This window comes from Astyanax mexicanus, chromosome 21 (assembly GCF_023375975.1).
Source record: "Astyanax mexicanus isolate ESR-SI-001 chromosome 21, AstMex3_surface, whole genome shotgun sequence".
NCBI lineage: Eukaryota > Metazoa > Chordata > Actinopteri > Characiformes > Acestrorhamphidae > Astyanax > Astyanax mexicanus.
The window spans coordinates 1,258,850-1,284,378 of record NC_064428.1 but is presented as its reverse complement, the minus strand read 5'-3'; the positions used below and the strand labels follow the sequence as shown (position 1 = coordinate 1,284,378).

Genomic DNA, 25,529 nt, shown 5'->3' with positions numbered 1-25,529 from the left:
TCTACCCCCGTGTTCCCTGCCATTTCTCTAGACAGGGCTTTTAGGGCAATTAACGCTTTAGTTACCTTTCCCTCTGGGGCTGTGTTATTAGGAATTACGGTACAACATACATCTCCGAACATATGACAGACGCCACCCTGATTAGCCAGTACCATATCTAATGCAATACGGTTTTGTATGGTCATTAGTGAAGTTGCTGATAGCTGTTCTGATAAGCCTGTTATTGCTGCCCCGGTAATGTTAGCCAGTCTCATTACTTGGTAATTTACGTAATTAATTCTATCGACATTCTTGTTTGGTGTGATCCAAATTAAGATACTTTCCCATCCGGCGGCTATCTGATCCACTAATTTATGCTCGTCTGGCACGCCCCGAGGTACGCCTATTGCGTCTATGTACGTAGGTGTATTTTTGGTCAAGTCAAAATCATAGTCATCTGATTTCCTAGGCCTATTATAATTAGAAATAGTTTTGTGTGCGCCGTACATAGTGATTGGGGAAATTAGTCTTACCATAGCGCAGAGGCCTTGACTACGTGTGGGTAGTCTTAACAGTAGGGTTGATCCTCCACAATAATAATACAGTCCCGCTCTGGCCCATGGCCCTATAAAGTTACCGGAATCGCCATTAAATATAGTGCGGCACCAATTAGGATTTATATTGCTAATATAGTGTTTTGGGTTCTTCGTCTCGTCCCCTGCTGTATGGTTAAAACAAGTAAAATTACCTGAATCTGGAATCTGAAATGGTCCTGAGCCGGTGTTATTTGCTATGACTGGAAAAATGTTTGACAGGACAGTACAATTAGCGGGGTTTGGCATACGTGTTAAATTAATCATGCACTGGAACCCTATCGGGTCTTCTGTTGGAAACAATGGTGCTGGACCTAAAAACAATGCCGGCCTAGCAGCGGCACATGCTACGCACCCGTCCATGTTAGCTTCTCTGGCTTGTGCATTTATCCATTTTATCCATAAGTTGCTCCCTTCAAACCCTGTACTTAGCTTTACGATCTGTTCGGTTGTCCATGTAGAATAATCTGCTCCCAGTATAGACCGATCCCCCCCATTATTGTCCATTGCATTGTTTGTGGCCCCGTCGGTGTCGATGGTCGGTTTATCTGTAACTGCAACTTTGATCCATCCCACAGGGTCGTTACCAGTTACATCCACCCCGACCCCTATAAAAAATGCCGAAGATTTTTCCCCATTAGGATCGGATTGCCACTCTAATGCAATGGTTATTAGATTATTTATCGGATCATTATCTCTTTGTATGTTAAGTTTGTTCCATTTCTCCCGCTCACGAGTCGCCCAGCGTTCGCTTGGATCCCAATTGACATGTGTCGACCTAATTATGTTTTCCCACTTGTTACAAGGTCTGGCCTTATAAGCTGCTTGGTCGGTGTTATGGTTACACTTAAGATTATCATCACGGGACCAACACAAGTACACCGCTTCCCCCTTGGACCCCAGCTTACCACAAGTAACCACGTCACATAAGTTCACTGTCCATGCGGTCGTCTCACCCCAATAATAGTCTAATTCTATACCTCCCCAGCGCCTGATGCATTTCGGGTTAGACTGATTGATGGTTGATCGTTTGGTTCTATTAAGCTGTGTGGGCAGGTCTTTAGTTGTTGCGTTTCTCGGGTGTACGGTTGCCGATGTATTTACAATTGTTCCCTCTACCGTTATTAGTTGTTCTTGCTTTGAGACAATAGCCAGTGTTATTATCATTATACCCATTAAGGTAATGGTTATTATTACCTGGAGCCATATTGGAATAACTGGAGGAAGTGCTGGTTCGTTATGGTGTCCGTGCTTTGTCCTGTTCCACCCCTTTTTCCCGTACCAAGCCATTCTTAAACCATAAATGTGTTTTCCCTCTAAGGTTCCCACTATTTAGTAAACTGTTATGTATAGCCCTATATGTGTAAGTGTTAAGGTTACAGAGTGTATTTCTTTTTTTTTTTTACAATTCCGTTTTTTGAAGAGTCCAAGGCAACCTGTAAAGAAAAAATAATCTGTTCCCCCTAATTTAGCAAATCACAGTCTATGACCTTATATGTGTAAATGTTAAAGTTACAATGTGTGTTTTTTATTCTTCTTTCTTCTTGCTTCAGGGTTCTGAGGGTACACTACCTCAGCCCCACGTACGAAAAGCTTTATTCTGGCTCTTGGTGTCTGCAATATCAGTGAATGAAAAGTATGAGTGGGTGTGATAAGACTATGTGTGTTCTTTAATGAGATGTGTTTAAGAGTCTCTGTATGTAGTGTACTTTGACGCAATCTAAACGTTGCTGAATGAGTTACTCCCTCACTTCCTTTCCTCGGTCACAGCCAGGCACTGACGGCCCCTGCTGTCTGCTGCTGCGGGGTGAGTCTGCTACCCCTCCTTCCTGCTGCGGGCCTCCATCTGGGTCAGACGATTCAGCTGCTGTTCTCACCTCTCCTTCTGGCTCTGTGAGCGATCTCTGGGCTGGGCGGCTGCACACTGATTCCCCGGGTGGCAGTGCTGGCTTGCACTGAGATAAGTGGAACCACGAGCTGCCTTTTCCCTGGAGTCGTACCGCGTGGCTGGTTCTCTCCGTCACTCGGAATGGACCCGTCCAGCGAGGCTCTGACCACTTTCGCTTAATGGCTCTCAGGTACAACCATGGGGCCACTGCCACCTCTGGAGGTATCTTGTGCTCCTCGTCTCCTCCTCTGTTTTTCCGTACCTGCACAGATAAATCTTCGCACACTGATTTTAGTTTCAAAAACAGCTCACGATATGTATCTGTTGTAATCCCAGGCGAGCCCGCATCAGGACTCAATCTTGTGCTTGGGCCTGGGAATGCTACGCCTCTGACCAGCTCAAATGGGGAGAAGCCTGTGCTTCTATTAATGGAATTCCGAATGCTGATCAGGGCAATTGGTAGGGCATCTAGCCAATTCATGCCCGTGGTCAGTGTAATCTTAGCTAATTTGCATTTCAAATTTTGATTCATCCTCTCCACCTGACCCTGTGATGCAGGATGATATACACAACCATAGCTATGGCGCAGCCCCAATGACTGCTCCACCCACTGCAGTGTCTTGCTCGTAAAATGAGTACCCCGATCTGAATGAATTTTTCTGGGAAAACCATTGGCGGGTATCCAAGAATTGATCAGCATCTTGCACACAGATTTGGCATCCTCTTTTATGGTGGGGATTGCCTCCACCCACCCTGAAAATCGGTCTACTACAACCAGGAGATACCTGTATCTCCTTACTGAGTCAATCATGTCAGTATAGTCAATCTGAATTTCTTCTCCGTGGGAATCTGGCAATGGAAACTTACCAGGTGCTACCTTAAATGCTTTTGCTACATTTTGGGTGTTACAAATCTGACACTGAGTGATGTAATCTACCACTAATGCTGTCATGAATGGGTGCCACCATTGTTTTAGATTTTCCAGTGTTTGTTGTCTTCCTACGTGTGCTACTGTGTGTGCTTCTTCTAAAACTGCTTTCGCTAGTGACATTGGTAATACCGCTTGTCCCTTTTGCGATGTCCACACCTGACTGTTTGGGCTAGCCCCCTTTGCTGACCACGTTGACTTCTCCTCTGGGCTTGCTTGGTCCTGCATCTGTCTGAGCTCTTTTCCGGTTGGAATTGGCTCCCATGGTACACTGGAGTCCAACACAAGCATGGTGTTGGGTTCCGTGTATCCTGCTGCACTTTTTGCTGCTCTATCTGCTGCCTAGTTTCCTCTATTTATCAATGTGTCTCCCTTTTGGTGTCCTTTACACTTTACAATCGCAACCTTGATTGGTTTGTGTATTGCTGCTTCTAAACGCATCAGTTCTGTCTTGTGTTTGACTGGTTTCCCTGAGCTTGTGACATATCCCGCTTGTTTCCAGTGTGGAATGTCTACATGAGCAGCTGACACCACCCACGCTGAGTCGCTCAGTACTGTAACTTCCCTTCCTTCTGCTAACTCTAGTGCTGCAATTACTGCTAATAGTTCTGCTTTCTGTGCTGATAGTTTTTTTTTCACTTCTTTTGCTACGACTGTCTCAAACTCATACGTCTCCCCCTTTGCTTCCTGAACTACTGCATACCCTGCACTGACTTCACCTGTGTCTGCTCTGTACCCATCTGTCCACAAATTCCACGACCCTGGAATGGGTGTGGCCTGTAAATCTGGTCTTACTTTTCCTATCCTTTCTACCTGTTCTTCACACTCATGTGGTGGGCCTTCCGTGATTCCCTCTGCCATGTTGATTCCCTCATGTGTGTAGCTGATGTTGGGTGCAGTCAGTGCTTTGTGGATGCGTCTCTGTCGCAGTGGAGTGAGTGTGAACATTTGTGAGTTTATGTACGCTACTACTCCGTGTGTAGTTAGTATGTGCAATGGGTATCCTGCTACAAGATGTGCTGTGTTTTGGACTAATTTGGTCAGTCCTCTCTATAAGGTCCAATGGAACACTTAAGTACATTAGCACTGCTCTACCTTCCCCCTTTTTCTGAAACAGTACACCGTTGACCAAAGTGTCTGTTTCAGAAACATCCATGTATAAAGGCAGTGAATAGTCTGGTCTGGCGAGGTCAGCCGCAGTAGATAAGGCTTGTTTAACATCTATAAACGCCTGTTCTGTCTCTACGGTCCAAGTCAGTTTACCAGACAAATTTCGCATTCCTAGAGATTTCACCATGTCTCTAAGAGGTTGTGTTCGTCCTACAAAGTCAGGAATGTACTGTCTGCTATACCCCGTCAGTCCTAAAAATGCTAGCATGTCTTTAACAGTCTCCGGTCTTGTGTGTAACAGTATAGCGGACCTGTGTGTGGCTGACATGCCCGTGGACCCCTGTGTCACTACCCGTCCCAGGAAAGTTACCCTAGATCTGCAACACTGTAACTTTTGTTTGGACACTTTGTACCCTGATTTCGTTAAACATTGTAGCACTGCCTTGGTTGCCTCAAGGCAGATTTCTGGTGTTGTGGCACAAATAAGTGCATCATCCACATACTGGCTCAAAATGGAGCCTTGTGGCAGTTGGCATGATTCCAGGCTCCGCCTTAGAGCCTGATTAAACAATCCCGGCGATAGGGCCAATCCTTTAGGTAACCTGGTGTATCTGTATTGTGTACCTCTGTGTGTAAATGCGCATATATCTCTGCAGTGCTCGGCTAGGGGCACACAGAAAAATGCGTTTGCTAAGTCAATGCATGTAAACCATTTCATGTCCGGACCCAATTCTGATAGGGCAGTATATGGGTTAGGAACTGGAACAGTGGGTGTAGCTAAAGCTGCATTTATTGCTCTTAGATCATGGGCCATCCGATATTGGCCAGGTTCCTTTTTTGGAACCGGCAAAATCGGTGTGTTCCATGCTGATTGGCACAGTTCCAAGACTCCGGCCTCCACCAAGGCCTGGACCGTATTGTCTAAAGATGCCTCAGCATCTGGCTTTTGTCTGTATTGGGGAATCCAAATCGGTTCTGTTGTTGTCATGTGAAATGAGACTGGTGTCTGATTTGTGTATCCTACGTCGTCTGGACCTGTAGACCACAATGTGTCAGGCAGTGATTTCAACAATGCCTCTGTGAGTGGGTGATCTGAGTCCTCACAACCATGGTGTCTAGGTAGCAATTGATGTTGCAATGTGACTGGGGCAGTCGAGTTACCAGTGATGTGGTATGTCTGTGTGGCTTGTGAAAACATGAGACCGGGCAGCTGGGTCGGGACCCAATCCGTGGCCTCATTTGCTCTTTTCACCATAGGACCCAGCTGTTTGGCCTCATGCCTAGGATGTAGAGCTAGTGAAATGTGTGGTGCTGCTGTGTCTGACATTTTATACCAAGTGTACTGAAATGGAGTCAGTTTAACTGGTGATGCTACACCTTCAGGACCAACAAAAATCCCGTTGGTCTCAACAGACCACTCAGTACCCTCCAATTCTGTCTGAAATGTGTCATGGTAAGTTAAGTCTCCCCCTACATCATAGAACAGGGTGACATGGAATGGGTCAGGCGGCGGTGCATAGGGTGCCATGGCTTTGATCCAAGGCGACCACTGTTGGAACAAGTCAATTAATGGTGGTGTCGTGTCTGTGAGTTCAGACAATAGTCCCCAGTAAATGTCCACTGATTCGTCTTGCTCTGGTCGTACCAAGTACATTCCATCAGTGTACCCCATCACCCCCACAGTCTTTTGGCCATCCAGCCATGTAAGTGTAATTCCGTCAGGTTGGCACAAAATAGTGACTCCCATTTTCATTAGCAAGTCTCTACCACAAATGTTCAAAGGTGCCTGTGGTGCAATTAAAAACGAATGTGATACCGTCTGTGTACCGGTGCTTACTGGTAGCTGTCTTGTTTTTGGCAGTGACGTTGGTGTCCCCGAGAAGCCCCTAACCTGCACAGTCTGTTTGCTCATTAGGTGTGCTGGTAATACTGTGGTGATGGCTGACCAAGTGGCTCCCGTGTCTACCAGAAAAGGGATTTTGGTGGCCCCCACAGTCAATGACAGCATGGGTTCTGCCCTTGCCCTGCTGTCCTGGTGCTCCTCTGGGCCCCGTCAGTGTCCACCCCATGGCTCCATGCTGTACTGACCAGCAGGATGTTGGGGTGGGGCTTGTTGTGAGTATGTGGCATGGTGTGGGTGTGGGATTGCTGGCTCAGGTGCGAGCGATGCTGTACATTGTGCTACCCAGTGGCCCATGGCCCCACATCTTAGACATTCCCCCATGTTGGGTCGGACCCGTCTCCGCCACCTTCCACCACCCCGCCCCCTGCCCCCTGCGTAGGGTTGCTGTGGGAAATATGGACCTGATCCATAGTTGTGTGGTGGGTTTTGTGTGGGCCCTGACTGTGCAGGTACGCATGTTTGTGTGTTCATGAATGTCTGTGGTTGCTGTGTTGCAGTCACAGGCATCATGGTGTCAGGTTTTTGTGTCATTTTATTATCATTTATTGTTTTTCTGGCCTCTGCCAGCTGAGTTTTTAGCAGTTCCCTTTCTAATTTAATTGTCTCCTTATCTTTGTCATCAATTTTAGCCTTGTATTTGTTCATGTGGAACAAAAAGCCTTTCAAGACGGCAGTTCTAAACCAAACCAACTGCTGCCCCCTTGCAGGGTGAACCCCAGTAGTGTTAGTCCAATCCTCAACTGCTTTACCCATATACTCCCCCGGGTTGAGTTTTTCATCCCAGGTGTATGATGGGACTGTAGATGCTACTCTAGTAGGCCACATCTCTCTCATAACGTCAGTCAGGCGCTGTGAGTGAGCATGGAGAGGGTCATTGTTCGGTTGTGCATATGTTTGGGCTTGTCTTTCTACCTCAGCTGCTTCCATAGAGGTGGTTGACCTTTTCACAATGTTTCTAAAGTCCCCTAGTGCCAGAGTCATGCCCCCTGTTAGGCTATCCAGCTTTCTTAACCAAGCTGCTGCCCCACTGGATAGAGGTGGAAGCTGATCGGCTAAAGTCTGTGCATCCGTAAGTGATAAAGGGACATATTTATGTACACCTGTGCTGGTGGCCACTAGTGGACACATCGTGTCCATATCAGGTGTACGCCTGTATCTTTTAGGTTGGCGTCGTTGTCTGGTGCTTCTTCTTAAAGTGTTTGCTGTATCGGAGTTGAGTGTGTGTGTGTCCATGGCCCTTTGGCTTAACTCCAAGTGCCTCTGTTCTGCTATTATTATCTGCTCCATGTCACGTATTGTTTTGTTCAACTTAGCCTCTGTACGAGACATTGCGTGTGCTACTACACTGTCTTGTACAATGTCGTCATCCTCAGCCATGTCGCTGTCATGGTCAGTTTCGTCGTCAGTCGTCACATGTACTTCTAAAGTAGCTCTGATAAGTACTGTGGGTTTTGTTTGGTGGCGTGATTTGGGAAAAGATGGTTTGACTAATGTTTGTTTACGGTGTTGGTGCTGTTTATCATATTTGTCATTAATCCCTATAGCCTGTGAACTGTCAGAGTGTGAGTCAGTCTGGTTGGCATTAAGTGTCTCATGTTGTCTACGCAGATGAAAAGGATCCTCTGTGTGTGTGTGTGTTCCGCTGCTGCTAGTGGAGTGTGCTCTCGGGCTGAGCCCCTCCCTTCCTGCTCTTCCACACTCACTACCCCAGAGTCTACAGTAAAAACTGGCATTAGAATATCTGCAGGTGGGACGTGTTTTGGGTTGTATGGTGGAGGCGGGGCGTATGGCCCCTCCCCCTGGTGTTTTGTATACTCACTGTCCACTTCCGCCTTATTTGCAGTGTGTGAGGTCGCCGTTGGCCTGGACAGATCTCGTGTTCTCGCTATAACTAAGTCAGGCAGCATGCTCAGAAATGCAGTGGTGATCGCTCTCAGCTCCGCTAAGTTTTTCTGGGCTACTTTAAAGCTATGTTTAGCCTTGGGTTTTTGTAGCAAGTTAACTGTATTCACTTCTGCTTCAGCCTGATTAGATATGTCTTCTAATTCCGTCTTCATATTATTAATGCAGTTTATCAGACATATTTTTCCCCTGTGTGTTTTTTGGCCCATGTGTCAAATTTCCTGATCACACTTTTCTGCACTACGTCTCGCTGGTTTAAATCCAAAACCCCCTCTCTAACTCCTTGAGCTATTTGTTCTATTTGCTGTTCAATCAGTTTCCATTCCCAGCTTCCCACACCGTAAATGGCATCTAGCTCTTTAACCAAATTTCTACTACTAGCCATGTTGTGTGTAAGGTGCTGATCAAGGTTGGATCTCACCTGAATGGGTCTTCGTTCGACTTCTCTCTCAAATGCGTTTCGTTAACACCGCAAGGTTTCCACGCATGAGGCTTTTTGAACAGTCTCCTCGCAGTGTTCTTCCCCCTCTGCCCCCCTTCGCAGCAGGAGCTGCACTCCGGGCTCCTCGTGCGGTATGGAACAGAGAAAAAAGTTCAGCGTTAGACGCCGGTATGCTCTAAGTTTTACTGAAATCAAGAAAAGCAGTATCGCCTCAAGATAAAACCACAATATATTTTGTTCCTTAAGTACCACAATGCTCTTCCACTTATAATTCTGCTTTATTTGCTTATCCTCAGACGAATAGAAATTAGCTGTCAGATAGCATAACCAACAATAAACAGAACCATACACATTCCGAAGTGTCGAATTCGTAAACAACCTTATTTTATGTAATCCGAAGCATTTAATTACCTAGCAAGCTGAGCGTGCCTCAACGTGCCTCAAACCGGAACGGTTCGTCAGTGGCTTCCAAACAGCGCTCCAATAAATCAAATACGTTTTGTTTATCAAACAAAAATTCAGTCCAGTCCGGACAATTATTTTAAATATGGACTCCAGCTAAAGATTATAGTTTAGCCAATCAAACTATGTTCTAGACGCATCTAAACAGTTAGCAAGCTAAAAAGTATATATTTTATGCAATCTGAACCACAAAAGGTTACAGTTATTACCACAAAAACAGTTGTCTGCACACCGGCGATAGTCCGTAAATTTACACGTTATATTCTAACAACAAAAAAGTTCAACATCGGCAGGGAAATATGGGCTGGACATATTAAATAGCTGGCTGGTTAAAAAACACATTACCACACAGCAAGTAGTCGAACAGAGCTAGAAAGTTATTATATTTCTACAGGATATAGCAAGTAATTCACTAAATATACACCAAGAAGCAAATTAGAAACAGAGCAAGTAGTACATTAAACAACAGTATTAATTTCCGTGCAGAGTAAATTGCAAAACCAGTCATATAATATAGTATTATACCAACAATGATATAGCCAGCTTGGCAAGGATGTCTAAATCTGTAGAGATGGCGAACAACAGGTATGCTTAAAACGATATTCTGGCAACGAGGATGTGTCTCAGATGCAATTTAATCAGAGTCAGAGTCGGCCATAAAATGAATTGGGGAGAATGGTGGGTTCAGAACAGACTGAATATGACCCGCCACTTGCACAGTTTGATACTCGCAGAAAACCAACAAACCTCCGCCAGGTGCCGCAGCGGCCTAAAATATCTTTATCATAAATAGTGCAGAGTCGTTCTGCTGTACGCGTTTAGAGTGAATTATTCTACTGGTTGGGCATAGCATCAAGTTTGCCGTAATCACCATACGCTGCTGATCATTACAAATCGGCACTGTGTAATCTGCTGCCAACTGTTGTTGTTCTGGCCCTGTCGTAACTGGAGTTCCGAAGATACCCGAATTTCTAACCTCTGGTCTAAAAATGTCCTGTGAGCCGATTATCCATACCCATTCTTCAGTCATTATTTACTTCTACATTAATAACAAATCATTAATCTACGGGAATAAAGCCCCCAGCCTCCTGCTCAGGAAGGCGTATCTGTTATTCTACTACCCTCTACTGTGCCCCGAAAAGCTTCCAATCCTTAAACCCCGAGGAGGCCCAGCCTCTACTCCAAACCCCGAGGAGGCCCAGCCTCTACTCCAAAACCCCGAGGAGGCCCAGCCTCTACTCCAAAACCCCGAGGAGGCCCAGCCTCTACTCTAAAACCCGAGGAGGCCCAGCCTCTACTCCAAACCCCGAGGAGGCCCAGCCTCTACTCTAAACCCCGAGGAGGCCCAGCCTCTACTCTAAACCCCGAGGAGGCCCAGCCTCTACTCTAAACCCCGAGGAGGCCCAGCCTCTACTCTAAACCCCGAGGAGGCCCAGCCTCTACTCTAAACCCCGAGGAGGCCCAGCCTCTACTCTAAACCCCGAGGAGGCCCAGCCTCTACTCCAAAACCCGAGGAGGCCCAGCCTCTACTCCAAAACCCGAGGAGGCCCAGCCTCTACTCCAAAACCCGAGGAGGCCCAGCCTCTACTCCAAAACCCGAGGAGGCCCAGCCTCTACTCTAAAACCCGAGGAGGCCCAGCCTCTACTCCAAAACCCGAGGAGGCCCAGCCTCTACTCTAAACCCCGAGGAGGCCCAGCCTCTACTCTAAACCCCGAGGAGGCCCAGCCTCTACTCCAAAACCCGAGGAGGCCCAGCCTCTACTCCAAAACCCGAGGAGGCCCAGCCTCTACTCTAAACCCGAGGAGGCCCAGCCTCTACTCCAAAACCCGAGGAGGCCCAGCCTCTACTCCAAAACCCGAGGAGGCCCAGCCTCTACTCTAAAACCCGAGGAGGCCCAGCCTCTACTCCAAAACCCGAGGAGGCCCAGCCTCTACTCCAAAACCCGAGGAGGCCCAGCCTCTACTCCAAAACCCGAGGAGGCCCAGCCTCTACTCCAAAACCCGAGGAGGCCCAGCCTCTACTCCAAAACCCGAGGAGGCCCAGCCTCTACTCCAAAACCCGAGGAGGCCCAGCCTCTACTCCAAAACCCGAGGAGGCCCAGCCTCTACTCCAAAACCCGAGGAGGCCCAGCCTCTACTCCAAAACCCGAGGAGGCCCAGCCTCTATTCCAAAACCCGAGGAGGCCCAGCCTCTACTCCAAAACCCGAGGAGGCCCAGCCTCTACTCCAAAACCCGAGGAGGCCCAGCCTCTACTCTAAACCCCGAGGAGGCCCAGCCTCTACTCAAAAACCCGAGGAGGCCCAGCCTCTACTCCAAAACCCGAGGAGTCCCAGCCTCTACTCTAAACCCCGAGGAGGCCCAGCCTCTACTCTAAACCCCGAGGAGGCCCAGCCTCTACTCTAAAACCCGAGGAGGCCCAGCCTCTACTCTAAAACCCGAGGAGGCCCAGCCTCTACTCCAAAACCCGAGGAGGCCCAGCCTCTACTCCAAAACCCGAGGAGGCCCAGCCTCTACTCTAAACCCCGAGGAGGCCCAGCCTCTACTCCAAAACCCGAGGAGGCCCAGCCTCTACTCCAAAACCCGAGGAGGCCCAGCCTCTACTCCAAAACCCGAGGAGGCCCAGCCTCTACTCCAAAACCCGAGGAGGCCCAGCCTCTACTCTAAAACCCGAGGAGGCCCAGCCTCTACTCTAAAACCCGAGGAGGCCCAGCCTCTACTCCAAATCCCGAGGAGGCCCAGCCTCTACTCTAAACCCCGAGGAGGCCCAGCCTCTACTCCAAAACCCGAGGAGGCCCAGCCTCTACTCCAAAACCTGAGGAGGCCCAGCCTCTACTCCAAAACCCGAGGAGGCCCAGCCTCTACTCCAAAACCCGAGGAGGCCCAGCCTCTACTCCAAAACCCGAGGAGGCCCAGCCTCTACTCCAAAACCCGAGGAGGCCCAGCCTCTACTCCAAAACCCGAGAAGGCCCAGCCTCTACTCCAAAACCCGAGGAGGCCCAGCCTCTACTCTCTTTTACGAGCGGATCAATCTCGAGGTGAACCTTTCACCTGGCCTTTATCCGTACTTCTCGTCAGAAGCCGGGGGGACACGCCAGCGTCCAATCCTTAAAACCCGAGGAGGCCCAGCCTCTACCCGAGGAGGCCCAGCCTCTACCTGAGGAGGCCCAGCCTCTACTCTAAAACCCGAGGAGGCCCAGCCTCTACTCTAAAACCCGAGGAGGCCCAGCCTCTACCCGAGGAGGCCCAGCCTCTACTCTCTTTTTTAAATGCCCTGATACGCTTCCTTCCCCACTCCGGACAGCAGCCGGACCGCCGCTCCACTCAAATTTGATATTACCAATATGCAGAATTTGATTAAACCGGCTCTGCTTACCTGTTTGTGAAGTTCGTCCGTGAGTGGACCAGTGCCGGATGCTGTCCTCCGTCAGACTCGTCGTCGGGGTCACCAAATTGTTGTAAAAAAAGAAAATGAAAGATGGGTCCACACCCACCTCTCGTCCGGGGTACAACTCCCCTACGTGTTCGTTTTGATAGAGTCGCAAACAGGTGGAGTTAAGTTGAAAGCAAACCAAGTATTTATTTCTGAATTCAGGAGAACCATACACACAGAAAGACAGTTTACAGCCGTCCCAGTAAAAGTTCTGACCCCCCCTCTGATCTGACTCCATGTTTTATACCCCAAAATGACGTGAAACCTGCTGATGAGGCGTTGCTAACGATTAGCTCATGTTATTATGCATAATTTCACGTGTTAGTACTCAAGTTTCACGTGTCTGACCGGACCACTAGTGTCTGACCTTGACTGTGTTCTTCCAGAATGGAACATCGTGGCACTATCTGTGTGTGTGTGCATCACCCCCTCTTTGAAGCCGCTGCAGGCCTCAGGAAGGCAACCCCCACACACAAAAGGCCGCTTTGATCTAAGAGCCTCCTCTGTAGAAATTTAGCCCCGTACCGAGCGTACCAGCCGAAATCACACAGAGTGTACCAGCCGATGATTGATGGCCGTTAGTTAGGGTCATGCAGTGAACGAAATGCTTCAAGCATGAGCTACGCAATAGTCACACAATAGATTTCATATGTTATATGTTAATGTGTTAGTAACGCGTGGTTAGACCGCCATACAATAGATCCTATGTGTTAGTAAATGCCTTATGTATCATGTGGGTTAATTTGTCATAATAGATGTGTTAGTCACATGTCTGATCAAACAATGTTTATCTATATATGTAAATAGTATATATTGTGATTATTGGTTAATCTTCTATATAAATGTGTATAAAATACACTGTGAGTAGTAAAAATGATCAAATGTAAGGTGAGTATTGGTTAATGCATATAAAATACAAGGTTTCACACAATGATTATGTAATTATAGATACTAAGTTAAGCAATCATAATTACACCCAAGGTAAAATAAACAGTATCTTTTCACCACTGATGAGCATCACACCCCCCCCCCCCCGAGCATCACACCCCATTCTGAGCATCACACCCCCCCCTGAGCATCACACCCCCTTCTGAGCATCACACCCCCTTCTGAGCATCACACCCCCTTCTGAGCATTACACCCCCTTCTGAGCATCACACCCCCCTCTGAGCATCACACCCCCCTCTGAGCATCACACCCCCTTCTGAGCATCACACCCCCTTCTGAGCATCACACCCCCCTCTGAGCATCACACCCCCCCTGAGCATCACACCCCCTTCTGAGCATCACACCCCCCTCTGAGCATCACACCCCCTTCTGAGCATCACACCCCCTTCTGAGCATCACACCCCCCTCTGAGCATCACACCCCCCCTGAGCATCACACCCCCTTCTGAGCATCACACCCCCCTCTGAGCATCACACCCCCCCTGAGCATCACACCCCCTTCTGAGCATCACACCCCCTTCTGAGCATCACACCCCCTTCTGAGCATCACACCCCCTTCTGAGCATCACACCCCCTTCTGAGCATCACACCCCCCTCTGAGCATCACACCCCCTTCTGAGCATCACACCCCCCTCTGAGCATCACACCCCTCTCTGAGCATCACACCCCCTTCTGAGCATCACACCCCCCTCTGAGCATCACACCCCTCTCTGAGCATCACACCCCCTTCTGAGCATCACACCCCCCCTGAGCATCACACCCCCCCTTAGCATCACACCCCCTTCTGAGCATCACACCCCCTTCTGAGCATCACACCCCCCCTGAGCATCACACCCCCCCTGAGCATCACACCCCCTTCTGAGCATTACACCCCCCTCTGAGCATCACACCCCCCCCTGAGCATCACACCCTCTTCTGAGCATCACACCCCCCCTGAGCATCACACCCCCCCTGAGCATCACACCCCCTCTGAGCATCACACCCCCCCTGAGCATCACACCCCCTTCTGAGCATCACACCCCCTTCTGAGCATCACACCCCCTTCTGAGCATCACACCCCCCTCTGAGCATCACACCCCCTTCTGAGCATCACACCCCCCTCTGAGCATCACACCCCCCTCTGAGCATCACACCCCCTTCTGAGCATCACACCCCCCCCTGAGCATCACACCCCCCCTTAGCATCACACCCCCTTCTGAGCATCACACCCCCCCTGAGCATCACACCCCCCCTGAGCATCACACCCCCTTCTGAGCATCACACCCCCTTCTGAGCATCACACCCCCTTCTGAGCATCACACCCCCTTCTGAGCATCACACCCCCTTCTGAGCATCACACCCCCCTCTGAGCATCACACCCCCTTCTGAGCATCACACCCCCTTCTGAGCATCACACCCCCCTCTGAGCATCACACCCCCCTCTGAGCATCACACCCCCTTCTGAGCATCACACCCCCTTCTGAGCATCACACCCCCCTCTGAGCATCACACCCCCTTCTGAGCATCACACCCCCCTCTGAGCATCACACCCCCTTCTGAGCATCACACCCCCTTCTGAGCATCACACCCCCTTCTGAGCATTACACCCGCCACTGACCCTCTGCTCTGGTCTAAATTTGTGTGCCTATACCTTCAATAGATTGCAGAGAGAGCAGAAATTAGTAACATCATGTGATAAAGTACGGATTTGTAGGTAAATACGTAAACCTTCCTCACGTATATTAATTCATACTGCATAAATCAAGATTAAAAACATTAGATTAAACAATAAGTTAAAATATAATCAAACATTAATATATTTTGTCTGCATGTATAAAGTTTCAATGCTTGCCATATCTTATTCGCCTTTTACAATTTTTATTCTAACTTATTTGTATTATCTGGTAGTATTGTATTATTATCATCATTATTATCATTGTAGATTTTGTAGAATAATGCAGATTTTTTTGTGAATGATGATGACTGATTAATGAGTTGATTTAGGTTTTCAGTAGTCATTCTTTTTGAACCGTGTGCCGAGTTGGGCACAGATTTTTAGAGACCAATGTTACTGAGTCAGGTAACACACGTACAGGTGTTCACAACCCTTTTAAATCTGAAGACTTTATTGAACCTCTGTAACAGTTCAGCCTGTGGAGTTATCCTTATTAACTGCTGCAGCCACATGGTGGCTAAACCACCAAACACCACGTTCTTCCTCCTGGACCTCTGAAACAAGCACTTCTACTGCGCAGTGTCCAAAACGCCGCGTCTTTGCAGAGCATTTCTCTGTTATTCCGCGTTACAGAGGCAGAACATGAGAACACATTTTAAGCAGGTTGTGATTTATAAAGAGGAAACAGCGTTCCTCTTCTTTTGGGGCGTTCGCTATTTCCTGGTTTTTGTGAGTGTGCTCAGAATCTAAAGGTCACACAGGTTCACGTCACTTAGTTTGAGACAGGATTCCATTAAAAGTAAAATATTAGGGAATATTAAATTCACACTCTCCCGAGTTGTTTGACACCAAACATGTCAGGATTGGCCAAAAATCCACAGACTAGTTGGCAAAAGTAGGTTTGTCTTTTTATGCAAATTTGCAAAAAATCGAAGTGGGTGGAGCTAAATAGTCCGAATTGCAAAGTTGTGCGGCTCGACCCAAGGAATAAGCCTAAAATAGAATTTTCAGAATAGACCCCATGCTTCAAGATTTGGTTTCCATGGATGAGCTCATTTTAATTGCTCTTTCTAGTGTGAAGTTGCTTTCTGTCAAAAGATTATGTATTTTAATCAGTCCTCAGCTCTGCTCCGGAACTTCTATCCGTAAGTAACTTTTATCCTCGTCGCCAGTTTTGTTGTATCTTCGCGAACAATCCACTTCATATCAAAAACACATTTTTTTTGTAGAATGAGATATATAGCAGAACTATATTATTCTGAATAGGTAAATTGGTTTTGTATATGATTGTATATAGCTCCACAATGGCTTACAACAACCATGTAGAACCATATATAACATTCTCCATTCTACACAGGTCCTAATGCCCTTTATCTCATTTACTTTATTAAATAACCACTAAAGATTTATCATTTTAAGAGTGTACCTAGGGCTGGGTGATATGGGAAAAAATCTTATCACGATATAGTTTTCCATATCAGCCGATATCGATATAGATCACGATATAAATCAAATCCCTTTCTGTTACACTTAAAGGTTTCTTTTCACTCATAAGTGACAGAATAGGGAGTTACGGCCAAAATCACTAGCAGCTCAGAGCCTTGTGGACAGACCCTTTACATTATTTGTCTGTTTAAATTAAATTGCAAATAACTGCAAAATTATATTTAAATAAAGGATTATTCCCCTCCCTGAATGGAGACAACTACATGAAGAGTATATCACAGTGTTCATTTTGACAGGTGATTTTGATACAGTTTAGTCTTAGTCTGTTGACTGAAATGTATAATAGTTTTAGTCACATTTTAGTCTAATAAATTTTGGTCATATATGTTTTTTTTCTATTTTATATTTGTTGTTATTTTGAGATTATTTACTGCTAATGTTTATTAAAATAATAGCCTTTAATTTTTGTTAAATATTTTAATGTAAGTGAGCTGTAATGGAGGGGGGGGGGGGGGTAAAGTCAAGTTTCTGAAATGATCCACTTCTACTGCAGTACAGATTAATACTAACATTACTGACTTTCAGTAGACTAGAGTTACATTACTTAACAAGTGTATTTAAAACTCATCCAGTTCAGTAACAGCAACGTTTAGCTCTGTTCAAATACAGCTAGACAGATTATATAATCTTCTGTATTTAGTAAAATATCCAGAACAACAGACTCTATCTGTTAAAAACTAAAAACACAGAGACAGAGGAGAATGCTGCCCTCAGGGTTTTCTAACAGAAACAGTGAGGGTTAGGAAAAAAGTGCTGCTTCTTTTCTGTGTGTTTATATACTAACCCCTCACTCGCGCTGAAGTTAACGCTAATTTACACGGAAAGTGGATTAACACGGCTAACGTGCGTTACCCTTTAGTTTATTAGAATGTAAAAAGCAGTGAAGGCATCTTAGCTAATGATAACAGATCTGCACAGATCCCTTTTACACCTTAAACATCGCTAACTCTGAACTCAGACAAGCTAACCTAACCTAGCAGACGAGCTAACGGAGTAGCGTTACCTGCCTTCAGAAATCTGAACAAGCTCACCTCTCTAAATATCTTGGTGAGGAGACTCCATGCCTCATATTTAGGAGTTGAGCTAAACTTATCCTAGAAATGCTGTTTATCCAGTAAATGGGAGAGAAGCCGCTGTGTGGATCAGCTGTGTGAGGATCAGAGTGAGGGGATCGGGGGTGGGGGGGATGTGTCTGATCTCGTGCTGCACCTGTTCACAGAGCTACTTAAACGGGAAATAGAAAATAAAGTTTATCGAGTCCTATCCTCCGGCTTCTCATAGTTATTGTGGAAAATATATATCGCAATAAATATTAATATCGTTTTATCGCCCAGCACTAAGTGTACCCTTGAATGAGTATCGATTCTTTAATTTAAATACTCACAGCTTTATTGTTTTCAGGTTCACCTGCAAGATAAGCGCTGTATAAGAAAAGGTACATATTAAACAAATATAGTGTATTTAATTATTGATGCACTGAATGTATTAAAGGTGGCAATCATTTTGTTGTGTTTCTTTTGTATAGAATGTCATGCAGAAGACCATCATGGTGGATAGAGACTTGCCCAGATCAGAGTACACGATTTTAGTCTGATTTTGACCCGATTTTTGTAGGCGCCGACAAATAGCGTGCGTCGGATCCGAATTTCATTGTCACGAGTGATAAAGCTCCGTGTAGTGCGACAAAGTTAAAGAGCAGTAATTTGACGTGAGCGACGCCATCAGAGCGTCAGACGGAAAGACTCTAGCATGTTAGAATGTTTTGTATTTTATCGCCTAGTTCCACATGCTGCTCCGCGACCTGCTCCCTGACGCTGACCAATAGGAAGTGGCGCACAGATGTAAACATAGTAAAAAGAAAGCGGCACAGTGCTCCTGCAGTTCTCTAGACCAGAGAAACAGAAGAATCATATAATAATCTTCTAATAATCTAATTCATTCATTAAATATGTTGTTGTGTTTACAGGCACTGAAACCTTAGTAGCTGCATCTTTACTATACCTTAAGTTCTCTCTGGAGTACACAAAGCATGTAATCCCCATTTGGATCCCCCAGGAGCCCACAGTCGCTTTTTCCTCTTTTTTTAGTTTTTTTTCTGAGCACAAAAGCACACCATCACGCTAAGGCCTCTGTAGCCGTGATTTGAAGAGATTCTATGCTCCTCCCCCGCGATGACGTACGAACTCACGCGAGGACGCGCACGATGATTGGTCGGTGATTAGCGTTTAGTGTTGCCAGTCCCCCAAGAACTACACAAAACGAAAAATAACTGCTTAATCTGACATAGTGAACATTGTGAGGGACAAAAATGTTGTGTAGTCTGAGCTTGGCATTAGAGTAAATTCAGGCAGAGGGAGCAAAGATCATTGATGTAGAAACAGAATTAAATGCTGAACTTGATCAAAATAATGGCGACGATGACGATTCAGAGTCTGTGAATTGCCGATCTGCTGTATGTGATAATGAAAGTTACGATACTGTTGATTTTATTTTTGTGATGACTTAGACTCAGGATCCGAGCTGGATTCACTGCGTGATGAACTAGCAAAATGAGCAGGTTAACACCACATCACACATACTGACAGGCTGGTGGTCAGTACCACTACTTTGGTGTGCTCCAATCAATTACACCCATCCTGCAGAATAAAAAGGGTTTACTGAGTAATACAAGAGATCTCAAACTTCAAGTCTATATTGATGGGCTCCCACTTTCCAAAAGCTCACCAACACAGTTGTGGCCCATCCTTGGCTCTCCTTAACCTACCACATCATGCTCCAGTCACGACTGGGCTGTTTTGTGGAGAGAAAAAGCCGAATTGCCCGAGCGTCTTTCTTGAGGACTTTGCAGTTTTGAGATAGCTAAACTTGCAGAAGGATTTGACTTTGACGGCATCAGGTACGCTGTGCAGCTCTCCTCAATGCTCTGTGATGCTCCAGCCCGTGCTTTTATCAAGTGCATCAAAGGGTATCACTGGTGTGAGAAATGCACACAGGAAGGTGTAAACATTGACTAAAACAAGACAGGATAAACTAAACAGGGCAAGGGAGTAAACTAGGGAATAAACAACATGAGCAAGAACAACTAGAGCAATGGGAATAACGTGGAACGACAAAACAACACGGGAAGGTGCAAAGACCGACGAAGACAAAGCGGCACAGGGTGCTAAATATACAAACACAGGAAGTGGAAACACATGGGGCTAGGGGGCGGAGCTACAAATTGACACAGGTGGAAAAGTACTGAGACAGAACACAGGGGCAACTGGAAATATTGCAGAGATAATGTGAATGTTTTCAAATCCTATAGCAAATGAATTACCCCCTCTGAATCTAGACATTATCCGACTTATATTTCCACTGGTCAGTATAACTTGGATCTAGGTTCCAACTTACCCCCGTACATGCCAGGATGTCTCAGCAACTCCTGCATGGATCCTGACCATACCATCCCCTCTTTGTGCACTGCAGAAATGCTTTAACTTTGGACAGTGCACAGGTAGACATCATACCCTCTATGCCCTGATTTTGCCCCTGGGGTTAAGTATATCACACATATTTTACGGACGGCTCGTACAGACCCCAACATGTAAAAGGGAGAGACAAGTGTTAAAATGTATAACAAGATAAGCTTTTTTTAAAATCATCAAAAAGTAGTTAAAAGTAGTATTTGATGTCTAGGGACAAAGAGGGATCACCAAGGCTGGACCATGGTCATCTGGAGAACTGCTGAGTAGAAGAGAGGAGAGCATTTAAAACACAGCCAAAACATGGAGCACAAACAAACAAAAATCCCCCACTATCTGCCCCAATGCCCCTTTTTAAGATGGCTGACAAATGACACCCAGATGCAACCACTGAGCACAACTCCTCCCACCTACCAGCCTGGCCCAACTCACCAACCACCAGCCACCAGCAAGGACTCTCATGGGTTCATAACACCTTGTTCCAATGGCTCGTTTGGTGTTTGCCGATCTTCTTGATGTGTCGTCTTTTTGGGACCTCCACTTCACAGCCTGTCTCTGACATGCCCCTTTATATGTAGTCTTAATTTGGAGATACTGGTATCAGGGCTCACTCAAATAGTGCTGTAAGCTGGATTTGTGGAGCATCAGCTTAAAGTTGGCCGTGTTCAGATCTTGCCGATTCTTGGAGAAGACACCTATTGACCACTGTATCAGGACCCATACTTACCTGATTCACACCATGCTTACCTGATTCACACCATGCTTACCTGGGGCTACCAGAAGCTCAAATCAAGTTTCAGTAGCCACAGTAATGGCAGAGAAGATTTGGCATTTTTTTAAGGGCACAATATGGGCAGACATACTCAGGTCTGCTGCTCATTTCATAAATGCATGTTCATTACAAATGCGGCTGCATTTAAAAGAGAAACAGGCTTTCCTGTGGTATAAGACAAGAAGTGGTATTGCCAAGAAATATTGTTACAAGTAAAATAATCTACCAAACACAAATTCTCTTACTTTTTGTGTGGATAGAAAGTGTGCATAATATGACAAATAGATCAACTACAACCCCAAATTTAGAAAAGTTGGGACAGATATTTTAATAAATGTCGTGTCTTGTGTGGACAACTTCATTTTATTTGAAATAGAGTGACTTCACTAAATGTTTTCACACCACCCCAATTTAATCTGGGTTAAACAGGCTACGGTTAAATTGCACCCATGGTGTGGTGTGATTTTTCTTAGTGTGAAAACATTGATCTCACTCAGGTGTGGACCAAAACAACCACACTAAGACCCGTGATTGGACGTGGTCTCAGTCCGATCCCAATCGAAGCCCAGTGCAGTTTGTTTCTGGTGAAAAATGCGATCCTACCTCAATCCATCCCAATTATCAAATATACTTTATTTATCATGTTTGAGCTAAACGGCTGTTCAGGTGCAGTTTAGCTTGATATTTTTACCCACAAAATAACTACAGCTAGTGAAAAAAATCATGTAATTATAGGACAAGTTCTATAATGACTTATTACTCCGTTTTATAAGGAGTGTATGATGTTTTTTTATAGAATTAAAATCTGTTAAAAGTGAAAGATTTTGTGTAATATATAATTTAACAACAGATGCCTACATCTCAGACTATTTTCTGGAGCCCGACCCGACCCAGGGAAATCTCGGGTTCGGGCAGAAAATCTAAGCTCTAGAAGTGGGGAACAATCGTGATGATTTGCGTGCTCTAATCAATTCAGATTTAAGCTCTTTTTAGCTCCGGTTTTTGTGGTGCTGCTGCTTTCTCTTTTGGTAAAGCTGTTTGATCCAGCTGTTAAACTGTTATATTAATACCATTAATAATATATTAATAACGGCCATTAGATTGTTGTTTTTGTCCATTATTTTGTTTTGTTTATATATTTCCTTTGACTGTAATTTTCTTTGGTTGTATGGAGAATTTCGTTTTTTTTTTTTGTTTGTTTTTTAATTCGTTATATTTTTGTCAACATTTTGGGTTTATTTTCATTTGTTATTTTTCTAATAATAATAGTAAATACATCATTGATTTTAACAAAAGTAATTTTTTTTTTACTTTTCTGGTAACTAGATACTTTTAAAGTGGAGTAACTCCATTAGTAACTCAGTTACTTTTTTGGAGAAGTAAGGAGTAACTATAACTAATTACTTTTTCAAAATAATGTGCCCTACACTGGACATTTACATTTACATTTACGGTATTTAGCAGACGCCCTTATCCAGAGCGACTTACAACAGTGCTTCAAAGTTACTTCAAATATCCAAAGCTAGTTTGTAGACTAGGATCAAGAGATACATAGAGCTTAATCATGTTTAGAACCCTAGGAACCTTTTTTTTTTTTTTTTTTTAGTTTAGGAACTCTTTGAAAAGATGTGTCTTCAGTCGACGTTTGAAGACGGTGAGTGACTCTGCTGTTCTGACATCCAGTGGAAGTTCATTCCACCACCTTGCTGCAGCACAGAGAAGAGTCTGGATGTCTGTTTTCTGTGTGTTTTGAGTGATGGAGGTTTGAGCCGAGCCGTACTGGAAGCTCTAAGAGCTCTTGGTGCAGATCTGGCTTTGACCATCGCCATCAGGTATGAAGGTGCTGGTCCGTTTTTTGCCTTGTAGGCCAGCGTCAGGGTTTTGAATCGGATGCGGGCGGCAACAGGAAGCCAGTGGAGGGAACGCAGCAAAGGAGTCACATGACTGAACTTCGGAAGATTGAAGACGAGTCGTGCTGCCGCGTTCTGAATTAACTGTAGTGGTTTGGTGGCTCGCAGTGGAAGACCAGCCAGTAGAGAGTTGCAGTAGTCAAGTCTTGAGATGGCAAGAGACTGCACAAGCACCTGAGTGGCATCCTGAGACAGAAACGGTCGAATTCTTCGGATGTTGTACAGGAGAAATCTGCATGACCGAGTCAGATTTGCAATATGGCTCGAGAACGATAACTGGTCATCCATTACTACACCAAGGCTTCTTGCTTCTGCCGATGGAGTGACCAGTGAGTTCTCGAAAGAGATGGAGAGATTGTTGTGAGGGCTTGTAGTTCCTGGGGTTGAGTTTTAGGTGATGAGAACTCATCCACATCGAGACATCATTGAGACATGCTGAGATGCGGGATGAAACCTGAGTGTCGGAAGGAGGAAATGAAAGGATTAGTTGGGTGTCATCAGCATAGCAGTGGTATGAGAATCCATGAGAAGATATTATTTCACCCAGAGAGCGAGTATAGAGTGAGAAAAGAAGAGGACCAAGCACCGAGCCTTGTGGAACCCCAGTGGAGAGTCTGCATGGAGCAGATGTTGCCCCTTGCCAAGTTACCTGGTAGGAACGGTCCTCCAGGTACGATGCAAACCACTGCCATGCAGAGCCAGTGATTCCAAGGCTGGTGAGGATGGAAAGGAGAATGCTGTGGTTGACCGTGTCGAAAGCAGTAGAGAGATCAAGCAGAATCAGAACAGATGACAGGTTAGTAGCTTTTGCTGCATGAAGCTTCTCTGTAACTGCAATGAGGGCAGTTTCAGTAGAATGTGCAGGTTTGAAGCCAGACTGGTTTGGATCCTGAAGATTGTTCTGAGTGAGAAAGAGAGAAAGTTGGTTGTAGACAGCACGCTCAAGGACTTTGGAAAGGAAAGAGAGGAGAGAAACTGGCCTGTAGTTGCCAACGTCCAAGCTGTCTAGAGTTGGTTTCTTCACGATAGGAACCACTCTGGCAGTCTTAAAAGTTGATGGAACATGACCAGATGATAGAGAGGTGTTAATGATGTGAGTGATGAACGGAAGGAGGTCAGCAGCAATTGTCTGAAAGAGGGAAGATGGTAAAGGGTCAAGTGCGCAAGTGGTTGGATTGTTAGAATGTAGAAGATGAAGGATTTCATCTGTGGAAAGCAGAGAGAATTGAGACAGAGAGGTAGAATGTGGAAGATAGAGCTTGGTGGGAAGGGTAGAGGCAGGGGGAAAGGATTGGCGGATATTTGCTACTTTCTCCTCAAAGGAGTTGACAATCATCCGGGGAGAGGGTTGTGGGAGGTTGAGGAGTGGGAGGGTTTAGAAGAGATGAGAAGATGGTGAAGAGTTTGCGAGGGTCAGATGCTGATTCTTCCAGTTTCCTTTTGTAGAAAGAGGATTTTGCAGCAGTTACCTCTGTTGAAAATCGGGATAGGAGAGATTGGTAAGAGCAGAGGTCTGAGTATTGTTGAGATTTTTTCCACTTCCACTTTCCACAAGGAGTCAGGATTCGGAAGAGTGGTCAAGATAGTTGAGGCAAGAGAGGAGGGAGATATAGCACGAAGATTGCGATGAGTAGTGGAAGTTGAAGAGGTTGTGTTTGTAGGAAGAGCAGGAAGAGAGAGCGTGAAGGATAGGAAGTGATGGTCAGAGAAATCTAGAGGAGTCACAGTTAGATCCAGAGCTGGAGCAGGTCTGCTAAAGACAAGGTCTAGAGTGTTTCCTGCTCTGTGAGTTGGAGCAGACAGATTGAGGGAGAGAGAAAAAGAAGACAGAAGTGGAAGAAGACAGGATGACTGTAGTTTCTCTGAGGGGAGGTTGAAGTCACCAAGGAGGATAAGTGAGGATTCAACTGGTAACCCACTCAGGAGAGTGTCCAGTTCATCAATGAAGTTGCCCAGTGGGCCAGGAGGACGATAGAGAACAATGATATGGAGTTTAACAGGAAAAGAGATAGTGACAGCATGAAATTCAAAAGAAGAGATGTCAAGATGCAGAAAAGAGAGTACAGTGAAGGACCACTTACGAGACAGAAGCAGGCCAGTTCCACCACCCCTGCCGGTTGGCCGTGGAGAGTGGGAGAAGGCAAAAGCAGATGACAGGGCAGCTGGAGTTGCAGAGTTTTCTGGAGTGATCCAAGTCTCAGTCAGAGCCAGGAAGTCCAGAGATTGAGCAGAGGCAAAAGCTGTGATGAAGTCGGCCTTCAGAACTGCAGAATGGCAATTCCAGAGTCCCCCATGCACCAACACCTGAGAACTTAATGAACTAGGTGGGTACAACAGGTTGCTAGGATTGCGGTTTCTGCCCTGATGCCGGTGTCTACGGGTGTTGCAGGAGATGAGAGTAGGAATTTGGAAGCACATTGTCAAATCTTAAGTTTTACTGTTTGATTTGAAATTGAAAGACTAAAATTTGCTGATTCACACCTTAACTAGCCAGAAACCACACCTGAATCAGCTACCCAAATCAACAAGTCCCAACAAGCCCAAGATTACAAAAACAGTTCTAACAGAATTAAGCTAAAAGTATCTTAAAGCCAGCCTACCTTACAAGCAGAGGATAATCAAGTAAACTCAAAGCACA

At 45.8% G+C, this 25,529-nt stretch overlaps 1 pseudogene; it reads right to left on the bottom strand.

Annotated features, from left to right (window-relative positions):
• Positions 1 to 22,439: 22,439 nt before the first annotated feature.
• On the bottom strand, positions 22,440 to 25,092 carry LOC125785861 (uncharacterized; annotated as a pseudogene).
• Between the last annotated feature and the right edge of the window lie 437 nt (positions 25,093 to 25,529).